The sequence below is a fragment of the Vulpes lagopus genome, chromosome 1, assembly GCF_018345385.1.
Source record: "Vulpes lagopus strain Blue_001 chromosome 1, ASM1834538v1, whole genome shotgun sequence".
NCBI lineage: Eukaryota > Metazoa > Chordata > Mammalia > Carnivora > Canidae > Vulpes > Vulpes lagopus.
Genome location: NC_054824.1, coordinates 126,479,997 through 126,495,054, shown reverse-complemented (window position 1 = coordinate 126,495,054; position 15,058 = coordinate 126,479,997). Strand labels below are relative to the sequence as shown.

At 36.4% G+C, this 15,058-nt stretch overlaps 1 pseudogene; it reads left to right on the top strand.

The window, feature by feature from the left end:
- The window catches only part of LOC121487441, a 53,124-nt pseudogene extending 38,414 nt beyond the window's left edge, over positions 1–14,710 (top strand).
- Positions 14,711–15,058: the final 348 nt, after the last annotated feature.

Here is a 15,058-nt window from a genome sequence, read left to right as displayed (position 1 = left end):
GGAAAATAGAAGAAAATCTTTGTGAACTATGACTAGTCAAAGTAATCCTAGACTTAACATCAAAAACAAGATGCATAAAAAGAAAAAGTGATGTGTTGAACTTCATCAATATTAAAAAATTTTTTCTGCCTGAAGGCTCTGTAAAGTGGATGAAAAGACAGTCTAAAGACTGGGAGAAAACATTTTTAAGCAACCACGTATCTGACCAAAATACGAGCGACTATAATATATAAAGAACTGAAAAAAAAAAAAAAAAGCTTAAAAACCAAGCAATCCAGTTTAAGAGCATGGGCAAAGGGCAGCCCCGGTGGGTGGCTCAGTGGTTTAGCGCTGCCTTCAGCCCGGGGTGTGATCCTGGAGACCCGGGAGAGTCCCATGTCAGGCTCCGTGCACGGAGCCTGCTTCTCTCTCTGTCTCTGTCTGTCTGTCTGTCTGTCTGTCTCTGTCATGAATAAATAAATAAAATCTTTATAAAAAAAAGGCTGGAAAGTATGTGGGGAAGCTGGATTATTCATACATTGTTGGTGGGGATATAAAATGGTACAACTTGTCTGAAAAATAGTTTGGTGATTCTCAAAGAAAAATGAAATGTGCAATCACTCTACAATGCAACAACTGCACTCCTGTGCAGTCATCCCAGAATAATGGAGACATATTCATACAAAAACCAATACACAGGGGATCCCTGGGTGGCTCAGCGGTTTAGCGCCTGCCTTCAGCCCAGGGCATGAAATTCTGCATCAGGCTCCCTGCATGAAGCTTGCTTCTCCCTCTGCCTGTGTCTCTGCCTCTCTCTCTCTCTCTCTCTCTCTGTGTGTGTGTGTCTTTCATGGATAAATAAAATCTTAAAAAAAATATACAAACATTTATAAGAACTTTATGCTAAATAGCTCCAAGCTGGAAACAATGCAAATGTCTTTGAACCAGCGAATGAGGGAGCAGACTATGGCATGTTGGTACAGGTGGTGTGTCTGTGTCACATTCATGATAATAAAAATGAATGACAGTAGTACAGGCGATACCTGGATGAATCTCCAGAAAATTACACTGTGAGGAAAAGACCATTCTCAAAGGGTTATATATATCCTATGATTCCATTTCTACAGCATTCTTGAACTCATAAAAGTGTAGCAATGAAGCACAGATTATTGATTTCCAGGGGTCAAGATAAAGTGTGCAAAGTAGAAATGCATGTGACTAATCAGTGACAACATGAGGCATCTTACAGTGATAGGACATGTTCTATATCTCGACTGTACTGATGTCAATATTCCGGACATCCAAAACTGCTTAATATAATTTTCAAATAAGTAATGTAATGGCCCCTATGCAAATATAATTTACACACATATTGAATTTTTAACTTAACTCATTTAATGAGGGAACCAGTAAGGTGTTAAAATCGGTGCACATGAGATCAGAAAAAGAAACAAACAAACAAAAAAATACACCAAAACAAACACAATCAGGAATCTTGAAATTAATTTGATAAGAGGCATGGACACCTGGATAATATAAATTAAAATATAGTGTTTGATGTCAACTTTTCTAAAAGTGGAAAATCACATGAAATAACATCAATTATATTTTCTGGGACAAAAATCTGTATTGCTATTGACAGGAAACAGTTTTCTACAACTTAAGTTCTATTTCTCCAGATTTGTATGAAATAATCTAGATAATCAATAATAATCAAAGGTGCATCTTAGAAGCATTTAATTCTCAGAGATCCTGCCAAACAATGCATAGGACTTCATTCAAAGGACATCTTGAACCTGTTTTATGGTTTCTACAATCATAATATTTTTTTCTTGAAACAATTACTGAAATAAAATACTTAGAATTTCACTTGATTGGATTTTTATTACATCTAGAGATTCATGTGCAATTAAGATCATCCTATGTCTTTTTATTATTAGATATATATGTTATATATATAGAGAGAGAAAACCTCTAAGTCTACCAATGGATAGGTGACGTGTATATTTATACATATAAATACATATATTTCTATTTCTTCTGGTATATATTATATAGTCATATATATATATATATAATGATGAATAAAATACATGGTATACATAACTATATATAACAATCATATTTTATTTATTTTATTCATTGGAAGGAATATTTTTAAATTATATTAGTGGAAATGTGATAATATTTTCCTTTATAACTTCTTATTGTTTTTTACTACTAAAGAGAATCTGGTATGTTTATTAATATGTAAGTAATAGTGATCTGCTTTACTTTTTAAGAAACTTCATGTTGGCATTTAGTATAATAATAAATTATAATAAATATATATAACTGGATATTATGAAAATGGATAATAGTGGTTTGGGGTCCAATTTTCAATGATATACAGACATAAAATTACAATAGCTCAAAGACTTTAGATGAAGTAAAGATGACATACTCTTGAAAATTATGTTAGAAAAAAGAAGAAAATTATGTTAGAGGCAATATACAGCTCTGATAATGAAGATAAATATATTTATATTTATAAATATAATTTATAAATAAAATATATATCATGAATTTCACAAAATAGGCAAGATTTTTGCATACACATTCATATAGACACATATATAAATATATGTGTATGTGTATAACTTTAAATATGCACTTGTATCAAATTTTTGAAATATTACTAATAGATTTTTTAACTATTTAATTCATTTTCTTAAATATTACATTTTGTTGGTTAAGCTATCATTTTTATAGTTCTCCTTGGGACTATGAGAGATCCCATATACACACCTGCTTTATATTGAAACATAAATTTTACATCACCTTAAAAATACTATTATGCCTGTGCTAATATTTTCAACATATTTTATATATGTAAATGTATATGCCATGCATCAATAATAATTTAATGCATTTCCCCAAGTTTTAAAATTTTGCATCTATGTTTTATAGGAAAAATAATTTATTTAAAGTAGTCATTTTGACCCCTTCTTTCAGGTATAGCCTTAATACAGAGAAATGACTTTGAAATAAGAGGTATAAGTTGGGGTGCCATGATTGTAGTAATTACTAAGAACCATCTGTCAAGGCACGATTCCAAGAGTGGATAGCACTCTAGGTAGGTTGGCCTCACTTCACAGCAAAATCCAATTAAGGGAATTAAAGTTTTAAGCAAACCATCTCAAGATGGTACAGCTCCAAAGATAATTTCTACAAGTAAGCTCTGTAAGGAGTCTCATTGCTATCCATTTATTTGCCAACTGATGCAGAAAAAAGAAAAAAAACTAAAAGAGTTTCCATAGTCACACAGGACTCTATGTCATTGGTAGATGTAGTGAAGCAATTGCAAGCCTTTTATAGACCCTAGAAAAATCTTAATTTTAGTGCTCCCATTTGATATGATTATAAATCTATTAAAATATACTAAGCTCATATTGATTATAATTCATATGAGTTGAGTTGAAATGAATAAAAATTGACAAGTGATTTCTTGACCACATCCATTTTAAATTTATTTTTGTATATAATAAAGAAAATGGCCCAGTGTCATTCTTCTGCATGGTGTCCTGTTTTCCCAACACCATTTGTTGAAGAGACTGTGTTTTTTTTTCCATTGGGAAAATTAGTTTTGTCAAAGATTAGTTGACCATATGTTGTGGGTCCACTTCTGGCTTTTCTATTATATTCCATTGATCTGTGAGTCTGTTTTTGTTCCAGTACCAAATTGTCTTGATGACTACAGTTTTATAATATAGCTTGAAATCTGGGATCGCGATGCCTCCAATTTTGTTTTTCTTTTTCAGAATTGCTTTGGCTATTTGGAGTATTTTGTGGTTCCATACAAATTTTAAGGTCATTTGTTCTAGCTCTGTGAAAAATGTTGGTGGTATTTTGATGGGGATTGCATTTAATGTGTAGGTTACTTTGCATACTGTAGATGTTTTAATAATGTGTGTTCTTCCAATCCATGAGCATGGAATACTTCTTTGTGTCCTCTTCAATTTACTTTTTTAAAAGATTTTATTTATTTATTCATAATAGACACAAAGAGAAAGGCAGAGACATAGGCAGAGGAAGAAGCAGACTTCGTGGGGGAGCCCAATGCGGGACTCCATCCTGGGACCCAGGATCACACCCTGAGCCAAAGGCAGATGCTCAGCCAGAGCCACCCAGGTGTCTCCCTCTTCAATTTCTTTCGTAACCCTTCTATAGTTTCCAGAATACAGATCTTTTACCTATTTAGCTAAGTTTATTCCTAGTTATCTTAGTGTTTATGGTGCAATTGCAAATGGGATTGATTCCTTGATTTCTTTTTCTGCTGCTTCATTATTGGTGCAGAGAAATGCAACAGATTTCTGCACTTTGATTTTATATCCTGGAACTGAGTGAATTTATGTATTCAGTAAATGTGAATTTATGTATTTTTCCAATTTTTTTGGTGGAGTCTTCCAGGTTTTCTACATAGAGTATCATGTCATCTGCAAATAATGAAAGTTTGCTTCCTTGACAATTTGGATGCCTTTTATTTCCCTTTTGTTGTCTTATTGCTAAAGCTAAGACTTCCAATATTATGTTAAATAGTAATGCTGAGAGTGGACATTCTTGTCTTCTTCCTGACTATAGGGGAAAAGCTCTCAGTTTTTCTCAATTGAGGATGATGTTAACTGTGGGTCTTTCATATATGGCCTTTATTATAATGAGATATGTCCCATCTATCCTTAGTTTGTTGGTTTTTTTTTTTTTTGTATCAAGGAAGGATGCTATATTTTGTCAAATGCTTTTTCTGAAAATCTAGAGGAGAACACAGGTAGAAACTTCTTTGACGTTGGCTGTAGCAACTTCTTACTAGACACACTGCCATAGGCAAGGAAAACTAAAATGAACTCTTGGGACTTCATCAAGATTAAAAATCTTCTGTATTGCAAAAGAAACAATCAATAAAACTGAAAAATAGCCTATGGGATGGAAGAAGATATTTGCAAATGACATATCTAATAAACAGGTAGTGTCCAAAATCTATAAAGAACTTATCAAACTCAACACCCAGAAAACAACCTACTTAAGAAACAGGCAGAAGACATGAATAGACAATTTTCCAAAGAAGACATCCAGATGACTAACAGATGCATGAAAAGATGCTCAGCATCACTCATCATCAGGAAAATACAAATCAAAACCACAAGGAGATACCACTTCACACCTCTCAGCATAGCTAAAAGTAACAACACAAGAAACAATAGGTGTTGGTAAGGGTGCAGAGAAAGGGGAACTTTCTTGCACTGTTGATAGGAATGCAAACTGGTACCACGACTCTGGAGAATAGTTTGGAGGTTCTTCAAAAAGTTAAAAATAAAACCACCCTATAATCCAGCAATTACACTACTAGGCATTTATCCGAAGGATACAAAAATACAGATTTGAAGGGGTACGTGAACCTTTATGTTTATAGCACCATTACCAATAATAGCCAAACTATGGAGAGAGTCCAGATGTCCATTGAATAATGAATGTATAAAGAAAATATGCTATATATATATGTGTATATATATATATATATATATATATATACACACACACACAATGGAATATTGCTCAGCCATCCAAAAAATGAAAAGTTGCCATTTTCAATGATGTGGATAGAGCTAGAGTGTATTACTTTAAGTAAAATAAGTTGAAGACAAATACCACATGATCTCACTCATATGTGGAATTAAGAAAGCAAATGAGGGTTAACCTTCTGACTCTTGATTTCAGCTCATGAAATCAAGCCCCCCATCAGCTCTGTGCTCAGCAGGGATTCTGCTCAAGATTCTTTCTCTCCCTCTGTCCCTCCCCCAACTCTTGCAGTTGTGTAATCTCTCCAAAAAATAAATAAATAAATGAATGAATGAATGAATGAATAAATAAATAAATAAAATAATAAAATAAAATAAAATAAAATAAAATAAAATAAAATAAAATAAAATAAAATAGGGGCACCTTGGTAGTTCAGCCAGTTGAGTGTTCAACTCTTCATTTCAACCCAGGTCATGACCTCAGGGTTGTGAAATCAAGTCCCAGGTTCGGCTTATGCTCAGGGAGAGTCTGTTCAAGAATGCATCTCTCCATATACCTCTGCCCCACCCCCCATGCCCTTGCACACACTCTGTCTCTCTCTCAAAATAAAAAAAATAATAATAAACAAAATAAAGATAAATAAATTATTTTTTAAAAAGAGGGAAAACAGATAAACATATGGGAAGGAGAGGAAAAGGATAGAAGGAAACAAGCCATAAAGGCCTCTTAACTATAGAGAACAAACTGAGGGTTGATGGAAGGAGGTGGATGGGGCATGAGCTAGATAAGTGATGAGTATTAAGGAGAGCACTTGCTGTGATGAGCACTGAGTGTTATATGTAAGTGATGAATCACTGAACTCTACTCCAGAAGTTAATATTGCACTGTATGTTAACTAAAATTTAAATTTAAAAAAATTGACAGATGATTTTGTTTTATAGATAAACATGTATTACTATTTTTTCGATAAGACATATTTTTTCTCTATCAACTATTTTTTATTGGTTCTTTAGAAAATTGCAGACATGAGGTACTCAGGGTATATTGTATGATCAATATAGTGAGTGTCTACTGGTATACACAAGCTCACTCCTACTACTATTTCCACTACTTTTCCTCCAGTCTCAAGACTGAAGAGAACTTTGTAGGTGGTTATGTGAGAATAAAACAAACTCCCATTCTTATTCTCTCACACTAGCTTCAGGTAAAAATATTTTTCTTTCTCTAAGAAATAAAAATGTCCTAAGAGTTGATTCCACTGTCTCCAATTTACTCTTTTCCATTTTAATTAATCACTATAGTAGTTATATATTATTTAATATATTTTCTTGTAAGTTTCTTTCAATCCTACCTAAACCTTCCATTAATTTAAAAACATTATTTTAATCCTATCACATATACCAATAAATTGTATATAAACAGATAAGCATACTAAAGTAGGTTTCATTTCAGAAACTATGAAACTGTGGAACAATCACCTTGAAAGAATCCTTTAGAAGGAAGAGGAATTAATTATCTCAGTCTAATTTATTGATCATTAGAAATCTACCTTTAGGATATGTTTTATCTGTTTGTTCTTCTAATGTCCCTTGTAATGGGTTTGTTTTCGCATCAGATTTTAAAGAATGATTAACTAGACACTAGTGAGTTCATTTTTCTTTCTTGAAATGTACAAAGTTTTACTAGCATTCTGGTAACCTACTTAATTTTTGTAAATTCATATGGATAGTTTTCTGCTTATATCAGCATTGTTTAGCACATTGGCAATTCTATGCAAAATAATGTATAGGAAATTTAAAAGTGATAATAAGAAATACACTTGAAAGTCTAGCAGAGTCTCAATATTATTTTTATATAAAAATAGGGATGTTTAAAACAAGTGGACAGTATACAGTAGACAATAAGTAAACAAGGTAGACATTGATGTTTACCTGAGAATGACAAAATCCAAATTATTTTATATTTAATTGAATGATGATTTTGGTAGCATGTAATTAAAATCTTGTTTTTCCTTTTCTGTATTTTAATTTGATTGCCTGATTTCTCTCTGTGAGGGAAGGCCTGTTCCATTTAGATATAATCAAGTCAGGATTATAGAACTATAAATACTTATAGTTTGAAAATACTTCATTTTAAATTTATATACCCTATAGATCTGTTATGGAGATAAAATAAGTTAATGCATTTAAAGTACCTTAAATCGTGTCTGGCATGTACTAAGGGTATAGTAATCCTACATGATGATGATGATGATGATGATCTAGCTAGATATATCAGAAGGGTTCAGCTACCTGGATATAGAATAAGAAAAGAAAATTGTCTGATCCTCAGTTAAGTGATCTTTTCCCCCACAATATTTCTCATTTAATCTTAACAACAGCTGTGTTAAATAAATTTTAGTCAAAGCCCTATTTTACACAAGAGGACGCTAAGGCAGGAGAATATAGCTTGGAGGTATTTAATGACACGCGAAAATCTGGTGCCAGTAACTGTCATTTTGAATTCTGTATTTACTACTGAAACCAAAAATTTGGAATAAAATTATAAATAGGGCCAATTAATAAACACTACTAGATCTATATCAAGAGATGAAGAAGATTTTTATTTCACATCTAATGTAAATGACAATTTGGACCACTGGAGTGATAACTGAAAAAGTTGGCAAGATTAAGTCATATTGATGCATCATTGTGTTAAATTCCTAAAGTTACACCCTCCCCCCCCCAGATTTATATAACCATAAATCTGAAAGAATCGTCATAGCTCAGAATCCTATTAGTTTTGACGCCTTCACAGATTATGTTGACCAATAAACCTCACCATGTTGTCCGTCAGAAATTCACCCATTAAAAAAATATGATGTCTTACTTATTATGTTTAGCCAAAAAAGAATACTTGTCCAGTATTGGCAAAAAATTTCATATATTTCCTTTGGTCCATGCTTATGTAAATATTGCTATTCTATAACACTCATTTCCAGGAAGCTAATATAAAATTTCTGAATACATCTCAACATACATTTCTGGTAATACTATCAAAGGATCAGAACTGGTAAATAGACTGAAATTCTCTTGCCATGCCTGCTCTCTTTATTCCTCCTAAGGGCAAGACCTTAGTGCCATCACCAAAGGAGAGGTGCATATAAAATCTATTAACAACTCCAAGAGTATCTTCAAAATTTCCCCATGGCAAGGCTTATAATGCTGGTAGTCATTGACAGTAACTCCCAGTTTTAGATATTAGTTGTTATTAATGATGACTCTACTAGATCTTTCTGTGTGATAATTCTAGGTCTTCAAACATCTCTTAACTCAATGTTTATTTCTGAGCACCATGTTAGGAGGGAAGATGAGAACAGAATACCTCATAACGTCTCGGCAATGAGTCTTTGTCTCACAGTTTCATGGAATGTGAAATGTGTACTACATTTATACATTTAGCTTTGTGGTGTTTGCAAGTAACCAGCTAATGAATTTTAAATGAGTGCGTGATTTACTTTTTAAAAACAGGGTGGATTCCATTTCACATACACATTTGGACTTACTCCCTTGAGTGGGTGAGAAATAGATGATATTAAGGCAGTTCACAGAACTGCATACAATCCTATCTATCGATGCCCAGACTTGTCTCTTATCATCCACAACATCTAATGAAACAAAATTTGAGGCAAGCTATAGTTTTGTGGAACTCTGTTAATGGATCAAGACCTTTTTTGTTTGCTTGGTTTTGTGCTTGGAAAGATTTGTGTTACTTATTTTTTGTTTTAAAGTTTTTATTTATTTGAATAATTGTTGTAGGAAAACAATCATTTTAAAACTAAAGCACTTTAGCACTGATTTTTTTTCTCTTGCAAAAAAAAAAAAAACGTAAGTGGTAAATTGTAATTGTTAGTTGCAGTTATCAAGTAGTAGTTACTGTTTTTAAGTAAGTCCTCCTGAAATATGTGTACATTTATTTTCTAAAAAGCAGTTATGCTAAAATACACAAGATATAGAATGCTTGAAAAAATGATATAAGAAATTGTGTCATTTTGCTGTTTAATGTAGCTTCCAAGAGGTCATGGAATTATGACTAACATTACCATTGCCAATCACACTGGCCATGGAAGAAATTATGAAGAGGAAAGAGAACATTTTTCTCTATGAAACTGCAACCATGGCTGTGGGAAAAACTACCTGGGCCCTCTTATAAATAATGAGTAATCTAGTTATCTTCAAAGTTTTATTGAACTACAAGCAAAAGGCTAAAATCAGTATGGTAAAATCCAAAGTATCATGTAATGTAGGTAGAAAGTAAAGAAGTAGCAGAAAAGTTATTTTATCTGTAGGAGTTAGCATCTGGAAATTCCTGTCTTATGACTATTTTAAAAGAATTAAATAGGGGCACCTAGGTGGCTCATTTGGTTGGGTGACCAACTCTTGATTTTGGCTCAGGTCACGATCTCAGGGTTGCGGGTTGGAGCCCTGTGACGGCTTCACACTGAGCAAGGATTCTGCTTCAGATTCTCCCTCTTCCTCTGCTCCTCCCTCTGCTCACGTATGCTCTCTTTCTCTCTAAAATAAATAAATAAATCTTAAAAATAATTAAATATTAATCCTCACTGTGCTTGGGGCACCTGCCTAACATATGAATATTTACAGAGTACTCTGCGTTTCTTTAGGGTGCAATTCTTGGGTTACTAGTATTGGCCTACTCTGTGTTTAAAGATTGGCAGTCTATTGCCTTCCTTAAGGCCTTTACTATTCACTTAGCCACCCTTCCTGAGACTTGTGGTGTACAATCATCAATCCCTCTGAGTGGTAGTCAGAATAAAATAACTGCAGGATATCTAGTAAAACAAGTATATATCACTATTCAAATACTCATCATTTCTTTTATGTCATATAGAGCTATTCCTGCAAATCAGTTTTTGATAACTATCCTTGTTATTGGTTATGATGATTAATTAACTTAGATAAATTAAATTTATAAACATTATTATCACAGGATATTTGTTTCTTGTATTTAAATCCACTCTGTAGATCTTGAAAAGATTCAACAACATTGTATAGGAACAAAATAAGATATGTGTTCTAGCTTGGAGAAAATACATTTTTTTAGTTTATCTCAATTCATACTTTCCAAAAAGCAAAGAGAGAATACATTTATTTGGAAAAAATACTACAGAGTGAAGTATTTTGTATGCATATTTTATTCTCAGCACTGGTCCAAGAAATATAACTTGTATTAAAGACAATTTTCTAAAAAGTGGTAGCAGCCTTTATTTATTTAATTGAAATCTGGTTTTCTGGGGAAAAAAATCTGCTTTCAAGTATGGTCTGCCTTCTCTCTTGTAGTTCCTTCACATAATCATCTGCCAATTTAAAAACTGCATAGCATAGAATTAATTATGTAAATTTTAACAGCTGATTATAGGGAGACAAAAAACAAGGTTATTTTCTAGTAAGATTATAAGATGGAGATTCCTAATTGCTGGACAGCTGTCATCATTAGGATTTATTCAAATAGCTAACTAGCCCAAACCAGAAAGCAGAAACAGCAGCTGCAAACTAATACACTCACACATGTACACATACACACACACACTCTCTCACACATATTTATAATAGATTATTTCAAATTGTTCAAGAATCATACTTCTCAGACAGCTACACATTAGAATCAATAAATGGAACTTTTACAATAAATCAGTGTATGAAGTCCATCCCAACACAACAGATTCAGATTATCTGAAGGTGGGTTCCAGGAATCAATAGCAGTTCAAAGCTTTCCAGACAATTCTAATGTAATGCACTATACATATTCTCATATACATATATATACTATATGTGTGTATATATATTATACATATATTACATGTGTGTATATACATTATACCTACATTTTATGTATATAAAAATATATTTTAAATATATATAATAAATCAGCAAAACACGCATAACCTTTCAGTCCTGACGTTTAAGAAACTAGACTTATCATCAATCACTTTATTTCTTCACACATATTCCTCAGCTCTCTTTTCATTTTTATTTTAGCGTTCAATAAATAACCTATGCTTTATATTGATAATATAACTATAGTTCTTTTTGTGAATACATGTGAAGAAACTTGTTTATTCCTAAACATTTTTTTAAATTTTTACAACATAATAATTCAAACATTACTATATATTAAATTTCTTTCTTACTTATTTGATCAATAATATTATTACTAACTCACCTGATAGGAAAGAATACTCAGAACCCAAGTTAAAACTCAAATGAAAGTTCCTTCACAGTTACGTAAGGGCTTTTTTTTACCATTAAGTACTTTATTAGAATCAAATAACTAGGGATCCCTGGGTGGCGCAGCGGTTTGGCGCCTGCCTTTGGCCCAGGGCGCGATTCTGGAGACCCGGGATCGAATCCCACATCAGGCTCCCGGTGCATGGAGCCTGCTTCTCCCTCCGCCTGTGTCTGCCTCTCTCTCTCTCTCTCTCTGTGACTATCATAAATAAATAAATTAAAAAAAAAAATCAAATAACTATTGAAGGTATAGCATTAGAAAAATATCTCACTTAAGAAGGAAATTGGCAAATAATGACAGAGTATAAAGAAATAATTAGTCATAAATTCAATATCATTTATATCAAATTATTGTTGCATAGATGACAATATTTTAGAATTTTGCTCTTGCAAGATTATTCTGCTTAACATTTTTTCCAGACATATTTTGATCTATGTTGTAGTGTCATAAAAGTAATTGATTGTCTTACCATCAAAATTATTCTAGCTCAGGGCACCTGGGTATTCAGTGGTTGAGCATCTGCCTTCGGCTCAGGGCATAATCCTGGAGTCCTGGGATTGAGTCCCGCATCGAGCCTCCCACAGGGAGCCTGCTCTCCTTTGCCTATGTCTCTGCCTCTCTCTCTCTGTGTGTCTCTCATGAATAAATAAATAAAATATTTAGAAAAACATTATTCTAACTCAAAGGCCGTTTCCTCTCTGTGTGTGTTGTATGTGTTTGAGCAGTAAATCTTTTTAAGCTTATAGAATTTATCTCAGGAAAAAATCTTTTTTTTTTTTTTTTTAGGCAAAAAAATCTTAACACAATGTTTGATATTTTAGGTTCCTGACATCAACTGACATAGTAACTTGTTAAAATTAAAAACATAATAGAAGGTAAAAGAGGAAAGCATTACAAAAACTGGAGCATGATACCAGTAATTGGGGGGGGGGAGAAAAATACTTTTTAAAAAATTTAAATTCAATTTGCCAATATATAGCATAACACCCAGTGCTCTTCTCATCATGTGCTCTCCTTAATGCCTGTCACCCAGTCACCCCATCCCCCACCCACCTCCCCTTCTACAACCTTTTGTTTGTTTCCCAGAGATTGGAGTCTCTCATGGTTTGTCTTCCTAATGGGAAAAATCAATACTTAAGGGAGGCACTGGGCCTAGATGATGACATGCACTTGGAGGATAAGCACAAAAGATTATTTTCTAATTTCTAATTAATTGCTGGCAGGCATTGATAATGAAATCATCCTATTATTATACAGCTACACCAAAAAAAAATATTCATTGTGTATCAATTAGCAGCAAAATGATCTACAACTGAACAACCTAGATAAGTCACAACTTTCTCTTTTTTAAGTCCAGATGGTCAGGCTGCTCGGATCCAGGAAGTAATCCAAGAACTTCTGTTCTTTTTATCTAGTTTCTGACATCCCCTAGGCGTATTTCCCTAATTCATAGAAACTAGGGATCCCTGGGTGGCGCAGCGGTTTGGCGCCTGCCTTTGGCCCAGGGCGCGATCCTGGAGACCCGGGATCGAATCCCACGTCGGGCTCCCGGTGCATGGAGCCTGCTTCTCCCTCTGCCTGTGTCTCTGCCTCTCTGTCTCACTGTGTGCCTATCATAAAAAAAAAAAAAAAAAGAAAAAAAGAAAAAAAAGAAACTAAAGCGCTCCCCATGCCCTCCGCCGACAGCTGAGTGTCTGGGGCAGGAGCGTCAGAATCCTCTTCAAGAGCATAGTCACAGGCGCATACCAAGCTGCCCGGCAGGCTGTGGTCCCTGTCTACCCACCTGTGGTCCCCGTCTCACGGGTGGCATACCTGATGAAAACGTGGGGGGGCTTTGCGTGAGTACTGCGGGGTAGCTACCATTCCATTTCACACTACGGTAATTTAGTAAGGAGCTGCTATGTGGACAGTGTCCCGGGACCCCGGAGAGGAAGCGGGTGGCGCCGCCAGCCCTCCACGTGCTGCTGTCGGTGACCCTGGCCGCAACCCTGCCCCGGGCGGGCTCCCACCCCCTCGGGCACTTGGACACCGCCGTGTCGCGGCCCCACACGCAGGTGTAGCAGGGGCCGGGGTATCGGGACCAGGAGACGCGGGGCGTCAAGAAGTCGGCACGGATACCCGAGTGGACCTGGACACCCTGCGCGGCTGCTACAAGCAGAGCGAGGCCGGGTCCCACGCCCTCCAGACCCGGGTGCGGCTGTGACCTGGGGCCGACGGGCGCCTCCCCGCGGGTACAGGCAGGACGCCTACGACGGTCCCCTGCACCGGGACCTGCGCTCCCGGCCGGCGGCGGCCACGGCGGCGCGTGTCCCCGCGCAAGGGGGAGGCGGCAGGTGCTGCAGAGCGGAGAGCAACCACCCGGGGACGACGTGCGCCGAGCCGCTGCGGAAGGACCTGGAGACGCGGAGGGAGACGCTGCAGCGCGCAGAACCCCCCGACACGCGTGCGACCCGCCACCCCTTCTCGGACCGTGAGGTCACCCTGAGCTGCAGGGCGCTGGGCTTCTACGCTGCGGAGATCACCCTGACCTGGCATGGGATGGGGGGACCAGACCCAGGACACAGAGCCTGTGGACACCAGGCCTGCAGGAGATGGGACCTTCCCCAAGTGGGCGGCTGCGGTGGTGCCCTGTGGACAGGAGCAGAGGTACAGGTGCCACGTGCAGCATGAGGGGCTGGTGGAGCCCGTCACCCGGAGATGGGAGCCTCCTCCTCCTCTGTCCACCATTCTCATCATCAGCATTGCTGCTCTGATTCTTGTGGTCGCTGGGGTGATTGGAGCTGTGACCTGGATGAAGCAGCGCTTGGGAGGAAAAGGACCAGGCTACTCTCGTGCTGCACGCGATGACAATGCCCAGGGCTCTGATGTGTCTCTGACGGCTCCTAGAGTGTGAAAGCAGCTGCCCTGTGGGGACTGAGTCATGCAAGATGTGTTCACATCTCATGTGATGACATCAACAACCCTGGCTCGTCTCTTTGCAAAGTGTCAGGATGTGCCTGTGCCCCTAGGAACATAATGTGAGGAGGTGGGGAGATTGGCCCACCCTGCCCACCATGACCTGTCCTAATCTGATGTGCACTCTCTTCCTTGATGTGCTTTCCCGTCCAGCAGAGGCAGGGCTGGACCATCTCCATCCCTGTCTTTGTTTCATGTTTTCATGTTGAGTACTAATGACTTACTACTCAATTGAAAATAAGAATCCAGATATGAGTTTGTGTTTCCTAAGTCTTGGGATGTGGAG